This window comes from Anas platyrhynchos, chromosome 38, assembly GCF_047663525.1.
Source record: "Anas platyrhynchos isolate ZD024472 breed Pekin duck chromosome 38, IASCAAS_PekinDuck_T2T, whole genome shotgun sequence".
Classification (NCBI taxonomy): domain Eukaryota; kingdom Metazoa; phylum Chordata; class Aves; order Anseriformes; family Anatidae; genus Anas; species Anas platyrhynchos.
The window spans coordinates 3,583,287-3,598,040 of NC_092626.1; the positions used below are offsets into that span (position 1 = coordinate 3,583,287).

At 45.6% G+C, this 14,754-nt stretch overlaps 1 long non-coding RNA gene across 1 annotated transcript; it reads left to right on the plus strand.

Moving 5' to 3' along the window:
• Nucleotides 1-843: 843 nt before the first annotated feature.
• Nucleotides 844-14,174, plus strand: LOC113843463 (uncharacterized). The gene is made up of 3 exons (XR_003496767.3): nt 844-3,425; nt 11,959-12,005; nt 13,489-14,174. It is a non-coding gene; the product is annotated as an uncharacterized lncRNA (long non-coding RNA).
• Nucleotides 14,175-14,754: the final 580 nt, after the last annotated feature.

Sequence of the window (14,754 nt, forward strand, 5' to 3'; positions counted from 1 at the left end):
AAAACAACCCCACCTGCAAGAAAACAACCCCCTTGTGATTAGCAGTCACATAGATCTTGTCCTTGAAGCCAGCTGCTGGCAACAATATTTTTTAATTCCTCAAATGGGCGATGTGGGAACATTGTCATGGGAACTTCTCGTAGTCATTCTGTTAGCTTGGTTTGCTCAGCTGAAGCAAGTCATGGCCTCCTTGCTGTTTCAAAAATCCCTCAACTTGTTGGTGGTAGTGGATCAACTAACCCATTGGGTAGAGGCCTACCCTGTTGACTCGCGGAAAGCTGACTCCACAATCAGTAAGATTGTGAAGTAGGCATGTTTATTCAGCACTGGGCAGCACGGGGGTAGTCCCACCAAAGTTGTGCGCACCTGACGCGGCAACTTGCTTTGGTTATATGCAGTAAAGAATTACATATGCATGAAGTTTCCCAATACAACTATACATATGCATAATCTGTCCCTGCTTAATATTAAAATTAGCTACAAGATGTCAGTTCCATACATTCTTCTTGTCTGCGCTTGCGCGGTGCCTTGTGGTGGTGGGCTCTGAGGGTCGTGGGGATGAAGTAAGATGTCTTCATCAGGGTTGAACTTTTCACCTCATCTCTTTGTGCATGTTCTCTGAGGCCTTGGTCACAATCTGGGCCATCAGGTTGTTTTGATCTGGTTCTTGGGGCCTGAGGGGCTCCTGTTATCTCGAGGCCTTGCACGTTTGACATTCTTTATCTTGTCCCTTTGTGACCAGTCCTCCTTATCTCAGACCCCTTGGTTAAAGTCCAAACCATGAGGTTGTTTTGATCTGGTTCTTGGGGTCCGAGGGGCTCCTGTTATCTGGAGGTCTAAGCGCAGCACAAGCACAGTACATCACAAATGTAGCAGATATTCATTCTTAATCAATCACTCTCTAATTTCTAATTCCATGTTTCAGTCCCCCCTTTTCTAGAAAATCTAGTAAATTCTTTTACCTAATACAAAATTCTTCCCAATCTCTGTGATATGTATCCCTCAATGCCTTGCCATGTACTTTTATCAAGGAAGATAATATAGCCATTTGTTGTAACAATTTCCAATTCCAAACAAGTATTACAAAGGACAATATTAAACTTATACCAACTAATATCAATAAAACAATAATTGGGTGACACAATGTGTTCAAAATCCCAGTTGCAGTTGGTGACCATCCAAAGAGTGTGTCCCACCAGTTGTGATTTGTGTCTTGTTTTACTCTTTGCAAAACTCTGCTTATTTCCTTTGTATTATGATGGACAGTGATTAGAGACTGCTCTCCATTTTCCTGAACTAGTTCCTTCACCATCGTGAGGTTCATCCCAGTAGGTGTAAGTAATAACTTGTGATACATTGTGTTGTTAGACTTGGTCAACTGGTGGGATACTACTGGTACCAAATATAGAAAATTACACCCGATGATTCTAACAAAGTTACAAATACAGAAATTAGAATAATTTTTGCTAGGGGGAGTTATGTTCTCCTTATCTATTTCTACAAAAGCACAAACAGTTCTTAAACACGCACAGCCTTGACCAATATATACAAGCACAGTCTTTTGACTGGTAAGCAGCTGCACATTATGGGGAATCACACGTCCTTAGAAACAAAGACTGTCCTGAAACCTTACAGCTTATTCTCCTTATTAACAATCGGACAGTTTATGATCCTGAAATATGGGACCAAACTGAGGTCAAGGTGTGGGACTCTGCAACTAAAAACGACAAGGTTGCAGTGGGATTGCTTGGCGCCTGGCGAGCAATCTCTGAGGCCTTAAATAGCCCTGTGGGACCACAATCACAAACGTGTGGTTTACCAGACAGTGAGGGAGCTGTGGGCCCCTTTACTGATCCGACTGCTACACCATGGGCCCCTCTGCTGCTACAGCCATCGAAGGCCTTTGCTGTTACGCTCCCTGTTGACCTGAACGTGCCTTTTGACCCAGGCCTCATTGGCCTTGAAAAGGAGATGGATATGTTTTTCTTCAATCTGGGAAGAACGGGATATATAAGGCCTGAAGACCGAGTTGCTTGACAACTTAAAGCGAGACATATTGTTCAAAAGGAACGGAAAATGGAGACTGTTGTTAGTAATCAAGAAAAGGAATGGAAAATGGAGACTGGTAAGTCATGGAACTTAAAGGATTGTTTGTTACCTTTTCTGATTGTACAAATGTGTAGGCATACTTGCGTTTAGTATGTAAAGCGATGTTCTATGTATTTAGAATGTTTGATGTTCGTTTGTGCGTGTTGGTGGAGCGTAGACTCCCCGCACACCCAGCGCTGTTTACTTGCCTTTTATACCTTTTATAAGTATAAATTTTACTAAATTCAGATGGAGTTGAGACGTCATTTATAACAAATCGGTGACCCCGACGTGATCCTCTTGGACTTTGGATCTGTGACCGGTAAAGGGAGGCGCCCCACATAGTGGCCCTTGCCGAGAGTGGTGCTGGAGTCCAACAAGATTTCAAACATAAGAGGCAAGTAAAGAACCAAGAGCTCTTATTTTGTGACCCGTAATTCTGCGCACGAAGACCTGAACGAAGATACCGTTCGGTTGGGTGGATTCGTTTGTGTGACTGTGTGTAGGGGTGTAACTGAGATGGAATTTAGTTCTGAAGCTAAGAATTCGTGGGTGGGTTAACCACTTGCAAGACACCTCTAGACACAGCCAGGGATTCGGAACCTCTTTGAGGGTTCCAGGGATTCGGAACCTCTTTGAGGTAGCGTTCCAGGGATTCGGAATTTATTTGAAGCTTCCAGGGATTTGGCCAGGGATTCAGAACCTCTTTGAGGGTTCCGGGGGTTCAGAACCTTTTTGAGGGAGGGTTCCAGGGATTCAGAACTTATTTGAAGGTTCCAGGGATTCAGAACTTATTTGAAGGTTCCAGGATGGGTCAGGTGAAAAGGGATCCATACAGAAACTTGAAGTATATCAGGGCATAGCTACCCCTGTTGGATGCTAATTGTAGTGATTGAAATAATAGGTGGGAAAATTTACCTAGATGGTTGGTTATTTGCTTTGAATCGAGCCCCCACTAACTCGTGGAAAAGTTGAATGCAAATAGGAGAACCATCGGGTGTGTAAGTCTGGACCATTTCCTAAGAAGCATCGGAGAGAGGGCAAAACCAGAGAAGAGACCAGTACTGCGGCTCAAGAAGGTTTACCAAGGGCTGCAAGCCTTTAGGGTAATAACCACTGGGTAACGTGGCCTTTACCGGACCGCTCCTAATTACATGCTATTGGTCTCAGAATTGCAGTGAATGTATTGTTAACACCCGGAGAGGAAGAATTCAGGAACAAACACTACTATGCCTGTTAAACCTATGCTATGGAAACTGGAGTATGCTCGATGTAATGAAAGCGATAAGATAACCAGTTATGAGCCAAAAGAGGTCCCCTATCAATGGTGGATAGAGGTAAGAACTAGTAATGAAGGAGGAGAGTTAATTGGGAAAAATCGCATCACCACAAATCTTAGTAAGCCCTTATCAATCGAATTTGATGTATGTGATTCTGCCAGTGATGATTATTATATACCTTGTGGAACAATGAGTTGGGTGAAATATTCTATATATGGGATTCCAACCATTGCTAAAAACTTGTTTATAAATCTTGCAGAGAATATTGCGAAAGCATTCTCTTGTGGTTCAATTGGCCTTTGCCAAATCTGAAGCCAAGACACAAATTAATGATATTCAAAAGAAGAGGAGAGATTGTTATATATGGAGTGGTAATTCGTGTCGAGAAAATGGTTGATATTAATAAAGAAGGGGGAGATTTGGAAGTGTGGCCATGGGGGTTGGAAAGCCCCGTGGTTGAGATAACATTAGACTCTTAATGATGAGGCCATCAGGAATGTAAAAGAGTTTAGAGGGAACAAAGAAGGATGATTCAGGAGACTCCATGCAGTCTCCGGTTTCTTGTTCATCAACTTTAAGTGTTCCTTGCAGACGACCTTGTGAAACGCTGGGCTTTGGTGAATAAATCTCATTCTGTTTTCCAAGGAGAAGAGAGCCTCTCTTTCCCATCTTGTGATGCTCTGCTCTGCATCAGGGTCAGAACAGCTCCATACATCACAGCAGGCTTAGACCAGACTGCAGGAAGAGCAACCAGGAGGAGAGAGCTTGGGCACAACCAGGGATGCCATATGAGCCAGCAGTGTATACACGGATATGGTCACATCCACATTGGGATGCTCTAGGAGGAGTGTGTCCACCCGGGCAAGGGACTTCTCATCTTCCATGACTCCACACTGGTGTGGCCCTAACTGGAAGAGGGCTTCCCAGTGTGAGGCTCCTTTTCTGAAGGACTAGGGAGGGATGGAGAGGGTTCAGAGGAGGTGTGCCAAGACAGGGCTAGGGGTCATGTGTGTGGAGGCTGAGAGCCCTGCACTTCGTAGACCTGGTGAAGCACAGGCTCAGGGCACCCTTGTAGGAGCTCCTGACAAATGGAAATCTGCTTTCAGAGATGATGGCACATTTTGGGTAGGGATAAAGAGCATGAGAAAGGAAATCCATCCACCATAATTTGGTTGTTTTGGAGGTCCAGAGTGGTGATGAGGAGAAAGAAATGCCACTCCAAGGGCAGTGCTGTGGTGACTCAGAGGGAGTCTGCTTCAGCCCATGGCTTGTGTTTCAAGTCAGAGGCAGTGAGCACAAGGAGTCCCTAGTATGGGTGGGGAGATGCTGTGGTGGGGAAGCAGGTTGGATGTCTCCAGGCTGCAGGGAAAATGGTTCATGCATGGGACAGGATAGGACAACCTGTGGGGAGATGTCCAAGGGCACTGACAGGGCTGGAAGGCCCTGACACAGCAGAAGTCTTTGTCCCCGTGGCTCTGGCTGTTGTCTCTGCCGCTGGGGCCTATGAGATGACACATGGTGCTCCTGGCACTGGAACCATGTGGCCTCCTTGCAGCCCTGTGCACTGGAGTTGTACTGTTGTCCTTTAGTTGCCATCACACACCCCAGATCCCACTGCCCCTTGAAGAGCAGCGTGAGGGACAGAAGCACTCTTCCCAGAGCTGGGTGTCAGGCCTTGGTGCTTGCTTTGATAAAACACATCAAGGTTTCCTCAGCATCAGGGCCACCTTTACTTTGCCTTTGCCTGCCTATCATCACTGCCTCCCGTTTCCTTTGCTAACAAGTCCATGGGGGAGCTGTGGTGGTAATGGCCCCCAGTGGGACCAATTAACACTCCCAGAACCTTCAGCATTTCTCCTGGCCTTAACCTCTTGAACAGCCTGTGCTATCTCCTCTCAGCATCAGAGGTGCATGGACTCAGCGCCAAATACACCCTGGGGCTCGGCACAATGCAGAGAGCCCTCCTGTGCCCTCTTTCTGTCCAGCAGTTCCTTCAAGGCTTCAGGGCTTTTACGTCTAATTGGGGAGATTTCAGAAAGCTAGTGAACGAGGCACATTTCAATGGGCAGTTGATAATAAGGAAGCTTTCCCTTCAAGCTGCATTCTTTATTGATTTGTTTCAATTCCCTGCCCTCTTCCTTTGCTATTGATCCAGAGGGTCTCCTAAGGAGGCCTGGTCAGCTTGGAAAGGCAGTCCCTTGAGGCCAGGCACTCCGTGGGCAACCTTGCTCCTCACCTTCCCAGCCCCACCATTTCTCTCAGGAGCCATGGGGGACTTGCAGCACTTCTCCTCCCATCAGACTTCTCCAGTCAGGACTGCAGCTGCATGTTACAGCTCCTTTGCACCAACTCCCAGCCCTTTTCCCCACAGAACTGCCTGCACGCAGGCACAGAAGGACTGCTCCCCATTGAAAACCAACCAAAGATAAGTGTGGTGCAGTTCAGTAAACAGTAAAACACTCTCCTCAGCTGTGTGCCCAGTGCAAGCTGCAGCTAATGAGGTTCACCTTCCCCAAGGGATGGCCATATAAGGACTGTTCTAGGCAGAGTGTTTGAAGTGATGAACACATGCTCTTTTATTTATATATTTATTTATTTTTATTTTCTTTCCTATGTTGGAATAATTTGTTCACCTTTCCAGGCAGACCTTGCTAGGTTCAGGGGCCCCTCTGTACTGGAGGTGTTTTTCTGGGGCTGGCAGCTGTCAAGAGGACCTGTGGGAGACCAGAGGCCCTCAGGAGCTGCAGGTGGAGGCTGGGCAGCGTGTCTCAAAGGATTGATACCGGCCATTAATAAATATGAAAACAAAGGAAAACAAAGTGACAAAAATCATGAAAGTGGAAATGTGCATCCATAAATTATCAATGCTTTAGAAGTTTGCCTTTATTTCTGTTTTTTTTTTTTTTTTTAAATGACATTTCAAAGCATTTCTAGTATTGTTAGGCCAACACCATCAAGTAAGATCATTCTGCATCTTGTACAAAGCCCTGTGCCCCCCAGAAGAATCTTATCATATCCATGACAATTCAGTCTTTGCAAAAAAGTACATAACCCTGAGATGTGGACCTTGCTGCACAGATGGAGGAAAGCAGGGCCACGAACATGCACGCAATATTCACTTTTCCAGGTGACAGATCCAGGAGATGTGGAAGTGTGGCAAAAGTAGAAAACATGCTCAGCTTTATGGCCAGGACAGAGTATGCATTTCCCTCGAGGTAGGAAAGACAATGAAAAATGAGACCGTCTCCGAGAGGAGCAGCGTGCAGAGGGAGAGAACTAACACCCCAGAAAAGCCCAGATCTCTTCCCACACCTCAGAGCACAGCCAGGCAATGGACTTTCAGGTGCTTACAGCTGGAAGACAGGAGCTGGAGGTGTAATGCAGAGATGGCTGAGGCAGTGCCTCCCAGGCTACAGTAACAGCCAAGGGAGAAGAGGAGATGTTCACCTGCCTGGCGTTAGATGGTCCCCTACAGCACAGGAGGATTCAGGCCCCACAGCATCTCCTCTGGCACCACCAGAAACTGGGCCTGAGGTCACAGGACTATAAGGCATGTTGGCAGGGTCCTCAGGAGGCCTGCAGCCCAAGCTGTCATAAGCATGGTCAGAACAGGCTGTTCAGGGCTTGATCCTACTGCATTCTGCAAAACCAGCAAAGACGGAGACTGCACAGCCTCTGGGTGACGCCTGGCTGAGCTCATGGTGAGAAGGCTTTTTGCCTTCTTTTTAGCCTGAAGCTCTCCTCTTTCACCTTCACAGCTGTTGTCTTTTGTTCTCCCACCCTGAACCCAGCTGAAGATCCTGGCTCCACATCCTCCACAACCCCCCCAGAGATACAGCCAGAGGAGGTCCCCTTCGTCCTGCCCTTCCCCAGGCTGGACAAGCCCAGCAACCTCAGCCTCTCCTCACAGGCAGAGTTCTCCAGAGCATCTTGGGGACCCTGTGCTAAACCTGCTGCAGCTTGCTGACATCCCTCCTGTCCTGGAGACCCGAAAATCAGGAGCCGTCTTCTGGATCATGCCTACCCTGCATTCCCTGGCCATTCCCAGCTCACACAGCCCAGTACACTGCTGGCTGTCCTTGCTGGTTACAATTCCTTTGTTATCATCCTCCCTTCCTTTTCTGTCCTCTTCAACTGTTTTTACCTTAACCGACAATTTCTTTCCATTTTCTGATTCTCTCCCGTATCCCCGAGCACAGAGGAGAGGGAGATTTTTGGCAAAGACTGAGGAAAAAGAAGGCACGGAGTCCCTCAGCCCCATCTGTGCCCGCTGCTATGAAATGACCTCTTTGGCACTGAGGAGACACGGGGGGATGCCTCCCATGACTGGCGTGTTGGAATGGAAGGACGTGGGCCCTTTAGGAAGGACAGGCTGGGGACACGAGGAGGGGGCATTGCCCTCCCTGTCAAGGAGCAGCAAGTAGCATCCATCCCTGCAGCTCTGCCTGGGGATGGATGTGTTAATTTCTCAAATGAGTTCATTCTTCATACTTCAGAGAAAGAAAAGGCTTACGTTTCAGACAATCTTTTATTACAAATCATTCTATCGCATCTATGGTCATAATTGCAAGTCGGCTGCCTCCAAAGCAGCAGGGAAGGACACGATCCTCTTTGTAGCATAGTTGCTGCCACAAACAAAGCCACTGATGCATTTCATTAGAGAAGCTGTTGCAGCAGTGCACGGCCCTCTAAAAAGCGTGTTTGCAAGCTAGGCTGCAGATCTTGTAGGTACAGCTGTATCAGATGGAGAAGGAAGCATCCTGTGGTGATTCCCTTCACCCATTAGCCGAATGGGTACCATGCCCAAAACTCTGCTGGCAGAACAAGCACCCAAAGCAAAGTTAGATTAGTTAGCTCAATCCTGCCTTTCCGTTCAGGGGTGGACAAAGAGCAAAGGGACAGCTTGTAGCAATTACCAATCTCTCACACAGGCGTTTCTATTACCAAAGATGCAGAGATGATAATGTCTGGCACAGCAGCAGTGACAAGCTAGTGGCAGCACCTTTTTCCACTGCCACAGTTGTTCATTATCTCTGTGAGACTCCGAGTATGTCGCTTTAGAAAGCAGGCATACCAAATGGAAATACTACTGCCCCCTGGAAACACTGCTGCTTATCATCTTATCATCAAAGTCTGCCTCTCTGCCTCCCTCAGACCAGCTAGCACAAAATTTGAGTATTCCCCTCAACTTCGGTCTATACAACATGGAGATAAAACACACAAAAAACACACCTAGAGCACTTTCAGCTATGGTAAATGGAAATGGAAGATCTGAGAAAGGTCGAGGTCCCATGTGAAACTGTACCTAACTGCTGTCATATGGATGGCTGTACACTGGTCGAGAAGTTCATCAACTTCTAGGCCAAAGGAGCAAACAGCAACAACAGAAATCCAACTACTTCTTGAGGTTTACCTAGCCGACTCTGTGAAAAACCTCTATCGCTTTTCCTTATCTACTGGCAGACACGAACAACAAAGAAACCTGGAATCTGCTTCCTTAGGAAGACAGCTTTAAAAAGTAGTAACGCCTCTACAAATTAGGTCACAGCTTAAGAATGTGACAAAATTGTGTTGACAAGACCCCTTACCAAAGGGGATTCTTATCTGGTCATATTCTCCCCACACAGGACTCTCGCAGCACATAAACAGCAGCCCTTATCTGCTTTAGGCCAACCTGCAGGACTCCTAGCAATTTTCCTCAATTCTAATTTCCTCATTCTAATTGCTAATTTCCCTCATCCTGCACTCTTCTCAAGATGGTCCTTACTCATGCCCTCTGCAACTCATGCAAAGGAACCTTTTACCTCACGTACATAGGGCCACTCTTTCCCATTTCCCCTGTTGGAGCCTAAGATAACCGCTTTCCTCCCGAGAGGGACTGGCAAACCCTTATGACACTGCAATAGCATGGATGAGAAATTCTAAGACTGCATTTGGATGCAATTTCAGAAAAGTTGTCGCTTATCCATGGCTAGCTGGTTTATGTCAGCCTACAGAAATCGACATGAGGTGTGGAAACTAAACAGTCACAGTGCATTATAGGTTGAATACTTCACAATCTGTATGTCCTTCCAATTAATTGTTTTATTTGGCATCGGTTAACTGACTTAATTTGCAAGTGTACAGGTCACAAGAGGTCCTACATGAGTATTAAAAAAAAAGCTGAAATTAGACATACTTTGAGCTCGTAGTGATCCACAGTAACTACATTGTCTGGCTCCATAGAAACTTGCACAGTGTTCTCAACACTCATCTGTTGCTGTTCTACCTGAGGATGTCCAGCAGGAGTCATGTGAAGTGTCCAGAAACTGGAATGACACAAATTTCTTCAGCCGGGTTTCCTGTTTATCTAGAATACAGTCTCAATGAAGTACCCTCGACCTGTAAAACACTCTCTTTCTACAGAAACAGAGTCAGAATTGTTGTCGTCTTCACTGAGAAATACTTGGCTTCTCCCTTCTTTCCACCTAAAGTCACTGCTCCATAAAAATTAAAAACTAAGACAAAAACCAAACAAACCAAAAAACCACAATCAATCAAAAAGCAGTAGAGAAAAGGGTAACAGCTTAAAAAAAAATAGTCATGTTGCCAACTCAGGTTAGGAAACACATCTTACACTGCTACACTAGGGCATAAGTCTCCTGTTCCACGTGTTACTTTGGATCCGCACATCTTGAAGTGTAGCTTTTTAACTGCACATTTCTGCTGCTCGTTATTGGAAAGTGCCTCATATGATAAAAGAACATCAGTGATTGCTGCTTTTCGGTTAGGTACTGTTTGAAAAACCAGACTTTAAAATCAAAAAAACAGCACCCCCAGAAACACATGGGCTTGGCTTGCATAATTAGAGGAGCAACATCACTACGGAATAAGCCATGGGATGATTTCTGGGAGCTGTAACAGTAAAAAACAGAGTGAAAGTGAAGGCTAAAGCTAATTGTCTTTGGCGAGAAGAAGGTGCTAACCAACCTGTTGGACTTTTCACTCACCATTTGAAGTTTGCCCTTCAGGATGGAGTTTCCCACCTTAGTGCTGAATGCCTAGGAAGCTCGGCACTCTCCGTTTCAGCACCGGGCTGAGTCCCATCCAAGTCTCCCCCGCTTCTCTCCCCGTCTCTCCCAGAAAATGCGATTTCCTTGCTCCTTGCCTGCTGTTCCGGCCTCCCCTCCCCTTTTTTCCTCCCCTCCCTCTCCTTAGGGGCTGGGACGCCTTCTGTAAGCAACTCGATATCCCAAATCCAATGAAGTTCCAGCCGTTTAGCAAAACGCCCAAAACCACAACATCCCCCCCTTGAAGGGGGGCAGAGCACAAGGCTGAGGAGCGCCCAAGCCGCTCCGCGCGGCCCGTGAGGGCGGGGAGCGGGGAGGCAGCAGGATAGCTTTGGTTTGTTTTCTTTCGTGGTGCTTTTCCCCTGGTTGCAGAACTTTCCCATGCTTCGAGGCACAGAGCCATTCCTGGTTCATTTGGAGGACCGCCAGGCTTTGCTGAAGCACTCAAATTGCGGAGATGTGCCCTAGATGACAGAGGTGATGATCTTGCTCCTAGCTGCACGTTCAAGTCCAAATGTCTCTTCCCTAACTTTGTGATGCACAAAGACTTGGTGGTAGCAGCTTTTGCAGTTTCCCCAATATCAGCAAGCCATTTATATCCAGTTATTCCAGGAGTAGAAGAATCTTGTCTATTTTCTGACTTTAGAGTGAAATTTAGTTTGACATCCTCTTAATGAAACTTCATTTTGTAAGCAGAACGAGCCCCCCCTCGAGGTTATCACAACTTCCCTCCTGTAGTAAAAATGATAGTATTCATCCTTGTAGGAGCAGCAATATGACGAAGCTCAACAACAGTAAGAAGGGTTCTATGCTTAATCATAGAATCATAGAATATCCTGAGTTGGAAGGGACCCTTAAGGATCATCAAGTCCAACTCTTGACACCGCACAGGTCTACCCAAGTTCAGACCATGTGACTAAGTGCACAGTCCAATCTCTTCTTAAATTCAGTCAGGCTCGGTGCAGTGACCACTTCCCTGGGGAGCCTGTTCCAGTGTGCAACCACTCTCTCTGTGAAGAACCCCTTCCTGATGTCCAGCCTAAACTTCCCCTGCCTCAGCTTAACTCCGTTCCCGCGGAGGTGCTTTGGTGTAATGAACCTTACTCTTTTCTGGAGAGAGCGCCTCATAAACATATTTAGCAAGGTATGGAGACGGGAGAAAAACTCTAACTAGATTTTAATTCTGCCATGAATAATGTCAAGCTCAACTGTTCCACTGACCACTTGAATTTGAAGTGTGTTTTGCTGTTGTTGTTTTTTGTTTGTTGTGTTTTGTTTATACATGAAACACCGAGTTTATGTGAAAAGTTCTGCTGGAATATCTTTTTGCAAAGGATATTAAGCTTAAGTTATCCACAAGAAAATGGTTAGCTGATTTTTTTTTTCCCTGAAAATCCCAGACTTTTTTTCCCAGAATACCACAATTTTCTTTGCATACTGTGGAACACTGGCTTATAAACGTGGTGAAATTTCCCATTCTCAATGGGTCTAATCCAAGAATTCTTTTCTTCCATCTCTCCTCTGTCCTCTTCTTAATGTAGGCCGTTGACAAAGCCAAAATCAGACCGAAAAAGAGAATCTACTGCAGGTAAGAGGCTGTAACTCCCTAGGATACCTATTCATGCTGGTTATTGAAAAGGATGGCACTTGGTCACTCCATCTATTTCATTTGGCCCCCAAACCTTCTAACCTTGTCAGCTCATTCGCTCATCAGTGACTTTTCTGTGAAGAGAGGTAGGTGCAAATAGGAGGATATTTTATGAATTCCTTGAAGGCTTGGGGAGAGAGCAGTATGAATTCCATCTTGTTCGTAGGCACAAAGGAATGTGTTGTTTCCCAAATGCCGTATGGAAAACAATGGGCAGAGTTTTTTCTAAAAAGCAAGAGTTGGAGCTACCTGGTATTTGGGTATTTCTCTTGAAACAGTTCTTACCTCCTTGAGCTGTTAGATCATAATGCAGGAAATGAAAGTGCTGCATGCAAAAACAGGGTAATAAAATATATACACCTTAGGAAGAGACTTACAATGGAATAGTTTTTTTTGAACACTGTCAGTTAGAGTTCTACATGAACAGAGTGAAAAACAGCTTAGAGAAAGGTGTTGATTGTTTTCACTTTTCTAGACAAGAAGTAACTGGAGTAACCTTCCCTCCTGTGTGGAACAAACGTCTCACATTAGTTTTTGTCAGACTAGCTTTCGGTCTATGAAAAAGTTTCTCTACAGATCATGCTTTTAAGTAGTTAGTTTCAATGTGCAGAACAATAAAAATGTGGAATGCAGTGGTCCTGACAAGGACTTCTGATTTGGTATTTGTCCTGGTTTCAGTTAGAACAGATTTAATTTTCTTCCTAGTAGCTGGTGGAATGCTGTGTTCTGGCTTAGGATGAGAAGAGTGCTGATAACACCCCAATGTTTTAATTGTTGCAGAGCAGTGCTTATACCAAGCCAAGGACATCTCAGCCTTTTGCTCTGTCCTGCCAACGGGCAGGCTGGGGGTGCAGTAAGAGCTGGGAGGGGACAGACCCAGGACAGCTGACCCAAACTAGCCAAAGGGGTATTCCATACCATCTGACATCATGCTAAACAATATATAGGGGTGGCTAGCCGGGGGAGGGGGCCAGACTGCTCGGGGTTAGGCTGGGCATCGGTCAGCGGGTGGTGAGCAATTGCATTGTGCATCACTTGTTTGTACATATTATTAGTAGTAGTACTATTATCATCATTGTATTATTATTATTATTATTATTATTATTATTATTGTTGTTGTTGTTGTTGTTGTTGTTGTTGTTGTTGTTATTATTTTCCTGTCTTATTAAACTGTCTTTATCTCAACTCACGGGCTTCAATTTCCATTTCTCTCCCCTGTCCCAGAGAGGGGAGGGGGGAGGGTGAGCGAACGGCTGCGTGGTGTTTAGCTGCCGGCCGGGTTAAACCACGACAGTATTTAAAGAAAAATCAATTCGTTTCAGTATGTCTCGTTTGTTTGTTTACATTTTACCAGAGCAACGGTGAAATCAAGAGAGTCCCATCTTTACTGTCTCAAAATATTGTCTATGTTTCTGCATTTCAGTTGCCAGAATGCCGAGGACCAGAGCAGATGAGAAAGCTGCAAGATGAGTTCATGGAGAAAATGGGGATTTGGAGGTCCGCCGAAGCTGCAGACTTCGATGAAGTCGTTACCCTACTACAAATCCATCCCTTCTGCTTGACAAATATATAAGAAAGTGTCCTGGTTTCAGTTAGGACAGCACTCTTCTCATCCTAAGCCAAAACATAGCATTCTACCAGCTACTAGGAAGAAAATTAACTTTGTCCTAACTGAAACCAGGACACAAAGTAAGTCTTCTTTTCCTGCAGGCCTACTCAAATGATCTTTCTGAGCAAGCCTTTGTGCTCTGGCACGATATTGGCCTTGACTCGCTCACTCTTTTGACAACAGAGAGGTATTGTCACTCCTGGCATTGAGAGTTCAGTGTGTTTGGGGGTAGGCTGAGACCTCCTTACGTGCCCCCCTGTGTGTTATGCATTGCTACTGGTAACTACTGGCCACCAGTGACAATTACTGGTCAGGTATCAGAGGCTTTGGGAGTGTTTGGTCTGAGCATTCCACTGCTTAGCAATTTTCATGGTTGGTGAGCATAGGTGGTGCTCTCTTCACCATTCTACTAACGGTCAGCTCTTTCCTTGGCCTACACCGGTATGTCCTGCTCTCCTTGGTAATAATTGATTCCTTGAAGTCATGGTCCTTTGGAGCTTACTGCCAGACTGTGTAACCTGACTTCTGGGGGACTGGGCATTCGTGGCTGGTTAAGTCTGCCTGGACTGAGAGGGTGTGAGTGAGGATGAACTTGGCAGGTGCTTCATGTCTAAAGAACTTAAGCCCAATTGGTTTAATTTGCTGCTGAGGTTGTAGTTTTGGGATTGCTGTTTGATGAGAGATCTTCATCCTGAGCATGCTTTTTATATGGGCCTGGTGGGTTTCTGGGTTGTCTTCTGAACCGAAATGATTACTTTACCTGTGACTTTCATCAGATTTAACTTTCCCCATCGAGCAATTTTCTTAGTATCAGAAGTGCCTTCATTTTGAATGCACTTTTAGTTCCATAGTTATAAAAGGGAATGTAAGGCTTGGTTAAGAAACTGAGGACAGTTTGATACAGTCAAAGTGAAGTAGTTCTAATGATTCTACATTTGTGTCTGCTGTTTATTTCTGTTTCTGAAGCTGAAATTGTTACCTGCTTCAGAATTGCCTTGCCTTGCCTGCCCTGCCCTTATCTTCCCTGCCCTGTGCCTTCCTGTGCCCTGTGCCTTCCTGTGTTCCCTTATCTTCCTGTGC